At 34.5% G+C, this 12697-nt stretch overlaps 1 long non-coding RNA gene across 11 annotated transcripts; it reads right to left on the minus strand.

Moving 5' to 3' along the window:
- Nucleotides 1-6021: 6021 nt before the first annotated feature.
- Nucleotides 6022-9491, minus strand: LOC145074663 (uncharacterized). Of its 11 annotated transcripts, XR_013691974.1 has the most exons (8): nt 8658-9491; nt 7558-8557; nt 6991-7086; nt 6792-6857; nt 6566-6665; nt 6407-6464; nt 6249-6305; nt 6022-6164 (listed from the first exon to the last, which is right to left on the minus strand). It is a non-coding gene; the product is annotated as an uncharacterized LOC145074663 (long non-coding RNA). The 11 variants fall into 11 exon arrangements; XR_013691976.1 differs by lacking the exon at nt 6407-6464 and having other exon boundaries at nt 6249-6406; XR_013691981.1 differs by lacking the exons at nt 6022-6164; nt 6249-6305 and having other exon boundaries at nt 6362-6665; nt 8658-9100; nt 9217-9491.
- Between the last annotated feature and the right edge of the window lie 3206 nt (nt 9492-12697).

Consider the following 12697-nt stretch of genomic DNA (forward strand, 5'->3'; position numbering starts at 1 on the left):
GAAGAAGACCGACGTGGATGGAAACGTACACACATATAAAGCGCGATTGGTCGCGAAGGGCTTTACTCAAACTCCCGGAGTTGACTATGACGAGACCTTATCACCAGTTGCGAAGATAAAATCTATTAGAGTGATGCTAGCAATTGCCGCATTTCATGATTATGAGATTTGGCAAATGGATGTCAAGACCGCTTTCCTTAATGGGAAGTTGGTTGAGGATGTTTACATGGCTCAGCCAGAGGGGTTTGTGGATCCGAAGCATCCGAATAGAGTGTGTAAGCTTGAGAAGTCCATTTATAGACTTAAGCAAGCATCTCGCAGATGGAATCTTTGCTTCGATGAGAAAGTCAAAGAGTTTGGATTTGTATGAAGCGAAGATGAATCTTGTGTATATGTCAAAGCCAGTGGGAGTATAGTAAGCTTCCTCGTTCTATATGTCGATGACATATTGCTCATAAGAAACGACATCCCGACTCTGCAAGAAGTTAAGTCCTGTGTCGGGAAGTGCTTCGCTATGAAGAAACTCGGAGAGGCTTCTTACATTTTAGGAATAAGGATAGTGAGAGAAAGAAGTAAGAGACTAATAGGACTTAGTCAGAACACTTACTTAGAGAAGGTACTAAAACGTTTTAGTATGGAAAACTCGAAGAAGGGAGAATTACTGATACAAAGTAATGCCAAGTTGAGTAAGACTCAAAGTCCGAGTATCGAAGCTGAAATAGCAGAAATAAGCCGAGTACCATACGCTTCCGCAGTTGGCTCAATCATGTATGCTATGACTTGTACTCGCCCTGATGTAGCCTTTGCTTTGAGCATGGTTAGTAGATATCAAGGGAACCCTGGCAGAGCCCATTGGATTGCTGTGAAGAATATCCTTAAGTACCTTCGGAGGACGAAGGAATGGTTCTTAGTCCTCGGAGGGAGTGATGACTTGAAGGTGCGAGGGTATAGTGACGCCAGCTTTCAGACCGACAGGGACAACTACCGTTCGCAGTCAGGCTGGGTCTTTACCCTGAATGGAGGAGCAGTGACTTGGAAAAGTTCCAAGCAGGAAACTGTAGCTGATTCAACGTGCGAATCAGAGTACATTGCAGCGAGCGAAGCGTCGAAGGAGGCAATATGGCTGAAGAACTTCATCGGTGATCATGGAGTTATACCTGCCATAAAGGAGCCCATGGAGATTTTCTGTGATAATGAAGGAGCGGTTGCCTTGACCAAGGAACCGAGAGATCATGGTAGATCACGACATATCGATAGAAAATATCACTTTATTAGACATCGTGTAGAAGAAGGACAACTCGTAGTGAAGAGGATATCATCGGAAGATAACCCAGCAGATCCGCTTACGAAGGGACTGAGTAGGGTTAAGCACTGGCAGCATGCTAGGAGTATTGGGCTGAAGGATGATATTAGCATAGATTAGATAGATAGTATTAGAAACGTGTAATAGATAAATGTAATTAACATTTGATGATTAAATAAAGGAGTTTTATTTATAAGTAATGTTACTGTCTTATGTTAATTGTTTAACTATTGTTTCACTTTGCATGTTTTGACTTCCAGAATAATTGAGTTTATTAAGAGTAATCGAATTATTAAAATTGTCCACAATCGTTCATATGTTGGAAGTAGATATGAATGAAGATTGTCATGAATCGGTGTGTAGATTGTCTAAATGGTATTAGACATAGCAAAAGGGTTGCTGGAACGTTCATGAGTACAATTCATAGCATACATGATTGAGCCAACTTCGGAAGCGTTTGGTACTCGGCTTATTTCTGCTATTTCAGCTTCGATACTCGGACTTTGAGTCTTACTCAACTTGGCATTACTTTGTATCAGTAATTCTCCCTTCTTCGAGTTTTCCATACTAAAACGTTTTAAGTCGAAGCATTGTTGCAACGTTCATGAGTACAACTCATAGCATTGTTGTGTATAGTTGATTAATGAATAAGTAAATGCATATAAGTCGAAGTTTATCTGTAACTTTTATCCTAAGAAGGTAAAAGTGATATCTCAGTCGCTCGATGATTTGATTTGACTTATGTGTCGGGCCCGGTCAGAACTGAATTGATGTGTTCGATTAAGTTCTATGTCAAATAAATCAGAGATCGAGAAACCTAAATGCTTGACTAATCATTCCATAGAATTGTCAGCATGATATCTAACAGAGGACTGTACGATCCCTTATCTAAAGGACAAGACTGATTAGATCAGAGTTTGACAGCTTCTTTGAGAGCTACGATTGCAAATCGGATTGTACTTGTGTATATAGTTACTAGACTTATCCAAGTGGGAGACTGTTGGAATAGTGTCTAAGGCTGCAACTATATTAGGCAAGTATTTGACCCGATTGTGCATGGTCCTTTTGGGTTGCCTTCACCATAGCAACCTGATGGGATGATTTATTATGAGAGAATAAATATTATTAATATATTATGAGAATAATATAAGGAATAATAATATTGTTATTTGATTAATATAAGTCATAGAATTAATTAGGATTAATTTGGTGACTTAAAGAGATTAATTAAATAAGAGGGTATAAATTGTCAATTGTTTGATAGTTGCACTTTAGACTGTAAATCCTTATTGGATGAAGGCTGGACGGATTCTAGGGCTAGGGATAGCCTCAAATTGTCCAAGGCTTATCTAAGGTAAGGATTTGGATTGCTTTAAGGAAAGATTATCCAACTAGGGTTTAAAGGTGAAACCCTAAGGAGTCTACAAGTATAAATAGATCCCTTGAGCAAGGGAAATCGGCATCTCATCAAAAGTAGAGTACCCCTGGCCGAATTTCTTCCTAACCTCTCTCTCAAATCATCTTCTTTGCTAGTTGGTTTTTGTAAGCCATTAGAGGAGTGACAATTGTGACTCTAGAGCTCCAAGACAACAAGATCAAACAAGAGATTCAAAGGTAAACTTCTAGCTCTGATTTTGTATTGTTTTATACCTAATTAGTCGTTAGAAGTCTTGGATTCAAAGCATGTTTAATTAGAATGCCTAGATCCAAGCATTAGGGTTTTGCATGCGCACATAGGAAAGTTCTTATGGCTAAAACCAATCAAATGGCGCGTCAGGATTCGACATTGGCTCTTAGAGAGCTACGATTGCTACACAGATTTTGAAGCTACATTGGCGATTATAGTTATTAAAGGTATCCAAGTGGCGGACTATTGGATTAGGTATCTAAGCCAATAACTATAATTGGTATGTACTTGTCCCGATAACAGCATGGTCCATTTGGGTTGTAACACTCTGGAACAATTTGATAGGATGGATATTTTATTTTGATTTATTAATATATTATAAGTATAAGATTTTAATTGAGAAATCATATTATTTAATTAGCATTGATAAATTATTCATTTGGTATAAATTTAGTGATCAAAAGAAACTGATTAAAGTTACTGGGACTGATTAGGTAAATCAGTAATACTTCTAGTTGGGCTCTTGACTCATGTTGATTAAAGTTGGACTAAACCTTTGTGAAAGTCCAAGAGGGTTTAGCCCAAAAGACTAAGAAATATGAAGAGTCATTAGGGTTTGCATGGCTGTAATCCTAAGCTATAAAAGAAGTCCCTAACACCCTAAAATAGGCCCCCGTGCACACTAGAGTTGTAGCTAGCCGATTTTGATCTCCCAAACCTCTCTCTCAAATCGATTCTCTTGTTCTTGGTTTGTTATAAGGCATTTGAGGCATCACACTTGAGGTGCTAGACTCCTAAAGGTCAAAGACAAGCAATCTACTACACAAGGTAATCTTCTAACTACTTTTTATGATTTAGATGTTGCCTTGCATGCTAGTTTAGGCTTTATGATTTGGAAAACAATGTTGCATGTATAACTAGAGAAAACTTAGATCCACAGCATTAGGGTTATATGTGCACCATAGGAATGTTAGAGTAAATAAAACCCATCAGTTATAACACTATACATTTATATGTAATTAGAGAACCATTTGATGGTGTAAATCCATTGATAACTATTAGTGAACCTTTGGATGGTGTAAATCTATTGGTAATTATTGCTGAACCTTGGGACAGTGTAAATTAATTGGTTATTATTAGTGAACTTTTGAATGTTGTAAATCCATTGGTGTAATTATTGGTGAACCTTTGAATTGTGTATATCCATTAGTAATTATTAGTGAACGTTTGGATGGTGTAAATCCCTTGGTAATTATTGGCGAACCTTATGGGGTGTTACGAGGTGTCACACTTTTGAGTGTTGATATTATTGGTGAACATATCAAAAAATTTAAATTGTTGTGAGCCTATTGTTGGGGATATTATGTAATAACACTCTATTCGAGTTCATATAATGTTTATTGAAAGGAACTATGGAGATTATATTGATTATTGATGTATTGATATATATTTAGGTGTGTAACTAGTTCATATCTTGTTGTGTTGGTTACTCACTAAGCTCGTTGTAGTGTACCCTTTTTTGATGTGTGTCTTTCAAGTTCAGGTACTCTTGGTAGAGAAGTATGAGTTGGGAGCACCTGACTCAGATCGTCGTTCTAATCCTTGATGGTAACTAATTGTATCGAATTATTTAACACCATTATACACCAAGTGACTTTATACTTTAAATAAACAAAAAAAAAACAATTGAATGTACTTTGTGTTAAAAATTCAGGTGTTACAAGCCTTTCAAATAAGTGATATTGATTCAGGATCAAAGTTAAATCAAGATAATGGTTTGAGGTGACACGGTGAACCCCGTTAGGGATCTCATTATAATTCTATTTTAAATGTTATCAACATGTTTCCTACAATTGTTGAAGTACTTGTAATGATCGGAAAGAACTGTTTAAATTTAGATGATAAAGCAAAAGCACAAGGTATTTTGTACTCGTTAAAATCGTTTGATTTTATCTTTATGGTGAACCAAAACTCTATTATATATGGATACACCAACAATTTATGTGTTGTTTTGCAAAGAAATGATCAAGACATTGTTAGAGTCATGCCACTTGTTTCATTTACTAAAGGTGTTTTGCAAAACTTGATAGATTTGGATGAGATATCCATATGAATAAAGTCACATCATTATGCAATAAATATGACATTGTTGTTGTGAATATAGAAGCTCATTATATACATCAAGAAGATGCATTTTGTTCAACAAACAACAATCTTCATCAATTTCCAGGTTAAAGTGTTTATTTAATTAATTGACTTATTATGTCAAGAACTTGATAATCAATTTGATGAAGTGACAACGGAGTTGCCTACTTCTATGTCTTGTTTAAAGCCTAAGAATGACTTCCTTCTTTTGACAAAAAATACTCAAACTTGTTACCCTTTATCTTTTAGAATTTTCAAGCACCGATTTAAAGACTGTTGATTGCCAACTTAATATTTTATTAACAATGTGCAAAAAGACCATTAGTTCATTTTCAATGAAGCTTATTAATACAGATAGGCACCTCCTGACATATCCACTAGTGTTTTTTTAGCGTAACCAAGTTAATGTTGATTCTTCTATTTGTTACAACGAATATAGAAATAGTTTATTATTATTATTATTATTATTATTATTATTATTATTTTTGGAATGACTTTTGCCAAAAATAAGTTAAGGAATAGAATGGGTAGTTTAATTTTAAATAATAGTCATTTTTATTGAGAAACATGTTTTTCTACTAGTTTGAATGATGTTTAGTGTAGATTTGTCAGCGGTATCCGATATTGTCTTTCCTCCTTGAGGTTGATGGTTCAAGTCCCATTGTAGACATAGGTGAAATAATTTAGAGGTAGTTTAGTATATATTTGTGTTCGTTGTTCCAAAATAATAATAATAATAATAATAATAATAATAATAATAATAATAATAATAATAATAATAACTAGATGAGGAGCCCCGCGTTGTGGGGATAGACTTAGACAGCTCCGATCATTTTAGCCAATTCATTGTTGTTATCGACACAAAGGATTACATAGTAATTTGGTCTGTCTTATGTGGTATTCCTGCATGGACATTTGTTTGCGGAACTATGAAGTTAATAAAGCCTTAGTTAAATAAATATATATATTTACTCACAAAAGTCAAGAGGTCATCATCAACAATCTTGGTTCTAGAGTTAGCAGATTTTGCAAAACAGAATGAATTCTCTCACAATCCGTGAAACAAAACCACTTCCCTTTTGGTAATGCCTATAAACAATAATAAAATATCAACCCATTTCGTTTACTATATATGTATATGTGATTGCATAATATTAATATACATATACACACCTCCAAATCAGCCATTTTTTGTGCCTTTAGACACTTGATAAGGTATTCTCTTTCACACTGACAATGTCGTTAACGATGTATAATGATTAGTGGATCATAAACCTAAAGCAACCTAGGGTAAGTCTGCGTTGCCCATATAAATTCAAATGTAGTTATACCTGATCACAAACAATAACAGTTTGTTCATTGAACACGTTTTTGCTAAAATCATGTCCTCTGCAAACAATAACATCATATATTATAAACAAAAGAGTAAATTACAAAAACAGTCCATGTGTTTGATCCCTGAAAGTTTCTAATTTTGTTCGTAAGCCCACCTAAGGATCAATGAATGTGAGAACTTTCGGATCTTTTATAAAGCTGCGAGCAATGCTTCCAAGCCTAGTATCTGCAGTCAAACCATGTAGGAATGCTGACCTGGAAAAAGTATATACAATTAAAATGGGAGCATAAGGAAATCATTAAAGGAGAGGTATAATGAGTAACTTTTAATAGAAAATGGATAATATGTATTTCAACTATCCAAGGCAGCATGTAAGCAACCTGTCCGTAGTCCTCAATCACAACACCTTTAGTGATCCCCCAAAGCTTCACAGAAGCATCGTTATCCTATCAAATTGGCAGTTCACACCATCAGTTTCAAGTTCTTCAAGAAAAAAAAAATAGGAGACGAAAGATGTTCTTTTACAATTTAAAACTATTAAAAAATGTAAAAAAGAAAAAGGTAAAAGATTAATATTACCTTGGTCAGGACATGCCTTCTATTGTTCAATATTTCATGTTGCGCTATCCCTGGGATTACATCAATAGTTAAGGTGGGCACTTTATACAAAAGAACCTACACATCAATTACATCAACATAAACATGTATAACAAGGTAGTGTTTGTTATCATGATAAAATACGGAGAAAATGGAAACTTAAGCAGGTCAATAACATTTTCAATTTAAGTCAATAATTGATGAATGTATCTTTTTTTTTGAAGAATCTGGGGATAAATGACAAACAACTAATTTCCAAAGTAAGTCGGTTTTGTGTACATAACAAACATACGTACTCATAAATGTTAAATTTGCTGTATTTTTAAATCAACCACCAATCACAACCTTGTACTTTCAATACCATGCTTTAATTAGGTAAAAATAAAATAAATTATGTAGAAATACTAAAGAAACTAAGAATCAAAAAATTACAAATAAAATTATAGTAATATACGTTTAAAATACAACAGTTTTATAAGAAAAAAATAAAGTAAACCTAAAAGGTTTAACAAAATAGAAATGAAAGGAACATGCTATATAGGAAATTACTTTGATACGAATGGTGTTTGTTAGAGACCTTCAAATCCAGGATTGCACTTTAACATGTTTTATCACATGGTCAAAACCCATTTAAAATTTGGAGAATAAGTGAAAGATTAATACCTTCAGATTGTTAACTGCACCTCCCACCTGAACCCATGAATCCTTATAAAAACAATATATATATATATATATATATATATATATAGTTAAAAAAATGGGAAAATCTGGAGAACGAGTGAAAGATTAATCCCACCAGATATTTTAAAAAAATGATCTATGAACATACATGAAGCTCATATACATAGGACTCATGACTAAAAGGAAAAATCTTCGCATCTGTAGGCTGTAGAGCTAGTAAACCCCAAATGCTCGTTGCTGTCATTCTATGTTTAGTTTTTAGTTTTGTAAATAATAAGTTGTATAATTAATTATAATGAAATAACATATAAATAATGTTAAAACTTAAAACATGCCAGCAACATGTCTTTGAAAACATTGGATAACCAAATTCGCTCATCCATACAGAGTCATCATACATTGAGTGATAAATTGAGTAGCCTACAATAAACCATTGAAGTAGTTTTCACTTTTCATCAAAATGAAAATGTTTCCCTTCAGCACATGTTGACCAAAAAATATATAATTTAATTTACCTCCTCCAAAAGATATGTATCTGCTGATAGAGCTCCAATATGTGGTAAGAAGGTTGTATAATTTTATCCTCCGCCTGCTAACCTTCAGATTTTTTTCATTAGTTGTGGCATTTTATCAAACAGGTAATAGGCAAAAAAAAGGGGCCTTATTAGAAACAAGTTTATTCAATCAAAGATGGAATAAGACGGAAAAAGAAATAATACATGAAGTGAAGAAAAAAAACTTTTGGATTTCTTGATTCATTTTAAAAAAGAAGTTTGTTATGATTGTGGTCAGGAAAAATTTGACAGAGCACTATTACAAATACAATTGCGTTTTCCTTCTTGAAATCATGGGTTGTATGATCCACCACCTGCACCAAACACAATCACACGAATGAGAATCAAAATTTGTAATTTCACATAGAAAAAAGTAAATGTCGATCATAATGAAGTAGTTGCATATATACTTACATTAGTATTGGTGAGTTCAAGATTGTAGAAATCCATGGAGTCCGGCTTAAACAAAGGACCAGCATGCCAAGTTTCCGGCGAAGCTTCAGGAATTTTGGAACGGTGATTTTGAAGATGTGAATACACTCAAAAGCAGGAGGTACAAAGAAGTGGGAGAAATTAACAAAAAAAAAGAATATTGATTTTAATCGTCAACCTGCACCATCAATTTAAAGCAGAAACATGAACATGCATCTAGGGTTCCTGAAGTTGGAGCGGTGGGAAGAACGGATCAGGAAGTCGTTGGCGGTGGTGTGATTTTATGCAAATTAAACATCGCCTAGGTTTATGGAGAAGAAGATTTTCCAGTTTAAATACAAAGAACTTTTACCTGGGATTTTAGAGAAACGATTCATTATTAAAGATGATCTTCAGGGAGTTGGAGTTACGACCATTGAAGACAACTACAACAGAATTGTAAACAGGATCGAAATAAATAAAGGAACCAATTAAAGGGAAAACACATAAATAGAGATAGTGTGTGAAATCATGTAATGGCAGAAGGTGTCTGTCCTGCGACCTAAGTTCCATTGATTCAAGGAGGCGAAAGAGCGAAAAAGGAAGGGTAGGGTTTATGTCGAGAGAGCGGTGAAGGCAGTGGAGTCGAATGGTCGGAGGAAAGGAGCGGACACTGTGATGGGTTTTCCCTTTCGATTCCAGTTCTGAATACGATTTGAACGTTGGCAATGAACTCATCGGCATCAGAAGGAAGCCTTTTGAGGGTAGGAGAAAGGTAGTGAATTATGTCTATGGTGGTGCAACAATTGATTTAAGTTAGAGAAACGGTGGAATGGTCTACAGTGCAACAACGTGTCTAATACATCGACCCATATGTGTACAAATCTAGGACCAATTTGGCCAGGGACTAAAATTAAAATCTTTTATTAGAAGGACACAATTGAACTTGTATATATAAAGAAAGGACCATTTTTTCCCTAAAATTAAAATCTTCTATTAGAAGGATACAATTGAACATGTATGCATAAAGAAAGGACCACTTTTGCCCAATATATATATATATATATATATATATATATATATATATATATATATATATATATATATATATATATATATATATATATATATATATATATATATATAAAATAAAGAAATAAAGAAAAAAAATAGGGACTTGCCGGTTTCAGTTTTAACTTTTGTTTAAATTATACTTTTACAATTTACGATTTTAAATATTAAACAATCTTTTTTAACAACATGGAATACCGAGATCAAATGACAACGACCCGTTTTGCCATATTTCTCAAGCCCTTCGATCTTTTGGACGGAGAAAAAAGAACGATTGGTCTGAGGAGGTCCAATTAAAGGTCTATGTCAAAGTAGGATGAGAAGGACACATCCCACTAACTTGCTAACGTTTAGTCATAATGTCATTTACTTGTCTTTTTGTACTATTTATATTTAAATAAGAAAATTATAGCATTTAGGTTTATCATTAGGTATTTAAATTATATAAAATATTCTTTTCGTAAGAATTAGAATTAAAGAAAAAATAATAATTTTTTTATAAAGCATGACGCAAATACTAACAATGATAACACTAAGAAGACGCAAATACTAAGTTTCCACTAACTAACATGTTAGAATATTCAAATGTTATCAAGTAGAACGTTCTTTTCTTTTTTTTTTTGCTAAACTCGATTTTGTAAAAGAAAAACAGTATGAACGCATAGTATTCAACGCCAGAAATTTCAACCAAAGGTCAAACAATTTCCATAAATACTTTTTATATTTGTTGCATAATTTCATATAAATATCTAAAGGTGGAGGAGTCCACCTCTATCTGCAGTTCTGCACACTTTTCTTTCTACTTTTCATTTAATTCGATTAATATAACAACATATGATATTGAGAATAATATTTACACGTATCTTATTCTTTTTATGTTTTTTTAGGAAAGTTTATTTGTTTCCTTATCTTTGTAATTTCCTGTGTATATAAAGATATATAAAGGGCTTTTGAACATTTTTATTAATTAAGCCGAACCTTTACCATAATAACAAAGTTATTATAGTATCAGAGTAGAAATAATCGATCCAACCCTAAACCATGTGCGTCGGCAGTAGGAAAGATGATGTCGACGGAACAAACAACGTCCCTAATTATGATTTTCCCTTCTATCTCCACCTCTCGTATTACCCTAGACAGATGGACGTTAATGATGTGTTCACAGACAGAAACTATACTGACTGGTCACAAGAGATGTTGAATTTCTTGTTTGCAAGAAAGAACAAGGTTGGTTTCATCGACGAAACCATCGAAAAACTTGCCCGATTCCATGGATTACATGCCTTAGATGAGAAGTGACGACATGATAACAGGATGTTGTCACATCTTAAGTAACCTGGGATGACTTGAAGGAATGCTTTGGAAAAGAAAGTGCTCGTAAGGCGTATGAACCGAAACAATCTCTCTTTGCGGCTAGAAAAGAAGGATTATCTGTTTCAGCATATTATACCAAGCTTCGTGGGATATGGGATGAAATATAGACGGTTCTTCCTATGCCAATTTGTGAATGCAAGAAGTGTACATGTGATATAGGTAAAAAAGATTCTGAACTTCAAGATAAAGAAAGGTTGTATGAATTTTTGCTAGGTTTGAATTCTGACTTCGCCACCATAAGAATTCAAACACTAGCCATGCGACCCACTCCTACTCTAGGAGCACGCTATCATCATGTGGCTGAAGATGAATAGCAGCGGGTTGTCTCTAGGTCAAGATGAACGGAGGATGACGCTACAACCTTCCGGGCCTTCTTACCCATTAAAAGTGACCATAATAAAGGTTCCTTCAAGCCCAATCGAAAAGAAGGAAAGAAAGAGACTGAAGTATAGGTTGAGCATTGTAACTTTTATGGAAAAGACAGCCAAAACTGAGATGGTTGTTTTAAACGTATTGGCTACCCGGAGTGGTAGCAAGGAGAGGAAAAACAAATGAAACCAAAGGCTCCATTTGTTGAAGGTGAGCTAAATCCAACACTTGGATTGAATGATGAACAATACAAGTAGTTTGCCACCTTCTTTGACAAGCAAAACAAAAAAGACCCAGTTGCAAATATGGCAGGTAAGATCAACAGGAAGGGTAAATGCATTGTTGATTTAGGTGCCACTGAACACATTACTTATAACAACTATTTACTTGAAAAATTACCCACTGAACGTTTTGAATCACCCGTTTTCATACCTAATGGTGACAATGTTCCTGTCAGGGTCGTGGAAATCACACCCTACCCAACGATATTACCATAAAGGATGTTTTGCATGTACCAGATTTGGAATGCAACCTTTTATCAATGAGCAATTTTATTAATGACTTACAATGTGTTGCAATATTTTTTTCCAAAATTCATTGTCATACAAGAGCTGAGTTCGAGGGAATTGATTAGGATGGGTGAATGTGATGAGGGGCTGTATAGGATGGGGATGAGAAAGATGGGGCTATATAGGATGGGGATGAGTTCTGGCACTTGGCATGAAAGATTGGGACACACTTCAGTTTCAAAACTTTTTTGTCTTGATTTTATTATGAATGTTTCTGCTAATTCAAACATTGTTTGTGATTTGTGCATTAAAGTCAAATTTGCTAGATTGCCTTTCCATCTTAGCACCACTAAAACAAACTCATGTTTTGACCTTGTGCATTGCAACATATGGAGGAATTATAGAACACCCTCACTCACGCATGCAAAGTATTTCCTTACTATTGTCGATGACTATAGTCGCGCAATGTGGGTTCAGTTTGAAAAGAAAATTAAGAAAGTTAGATGTGATAATGGAGGGTAGTTCACCTCCAACAACATGCTCAATTTTTATGCTAAAGAAGGAATTTTTCTTGAAACTACGTGTCCACACACGCCCCAACAAAATGGGGTTGTGGAGAGAAAGCACATACGCCTTTTTGAAATAGCAAGTGCTTTAAAATTTAAAGCTAATCTCCCAATCAATTTTTGGGGTGAATGCATTCTGATCGCCACGTACATC

Source organism: Lactuca serriola, chromosome 9 (genome assembly GCF_051521515.1).
Source record: "Lactuca serriola cultivar US96UC23 chromosome 9, Lser_US96UC23_V15, whole genome shotgun sequence".
In the NCBI taxonomy this organism is placed as follows: Eukaryota; Viridiplantae; Streptophyta; class Magnoliopsida; order Asterales; family Asteraceae; genus Lactuca; species Lactuca serriola.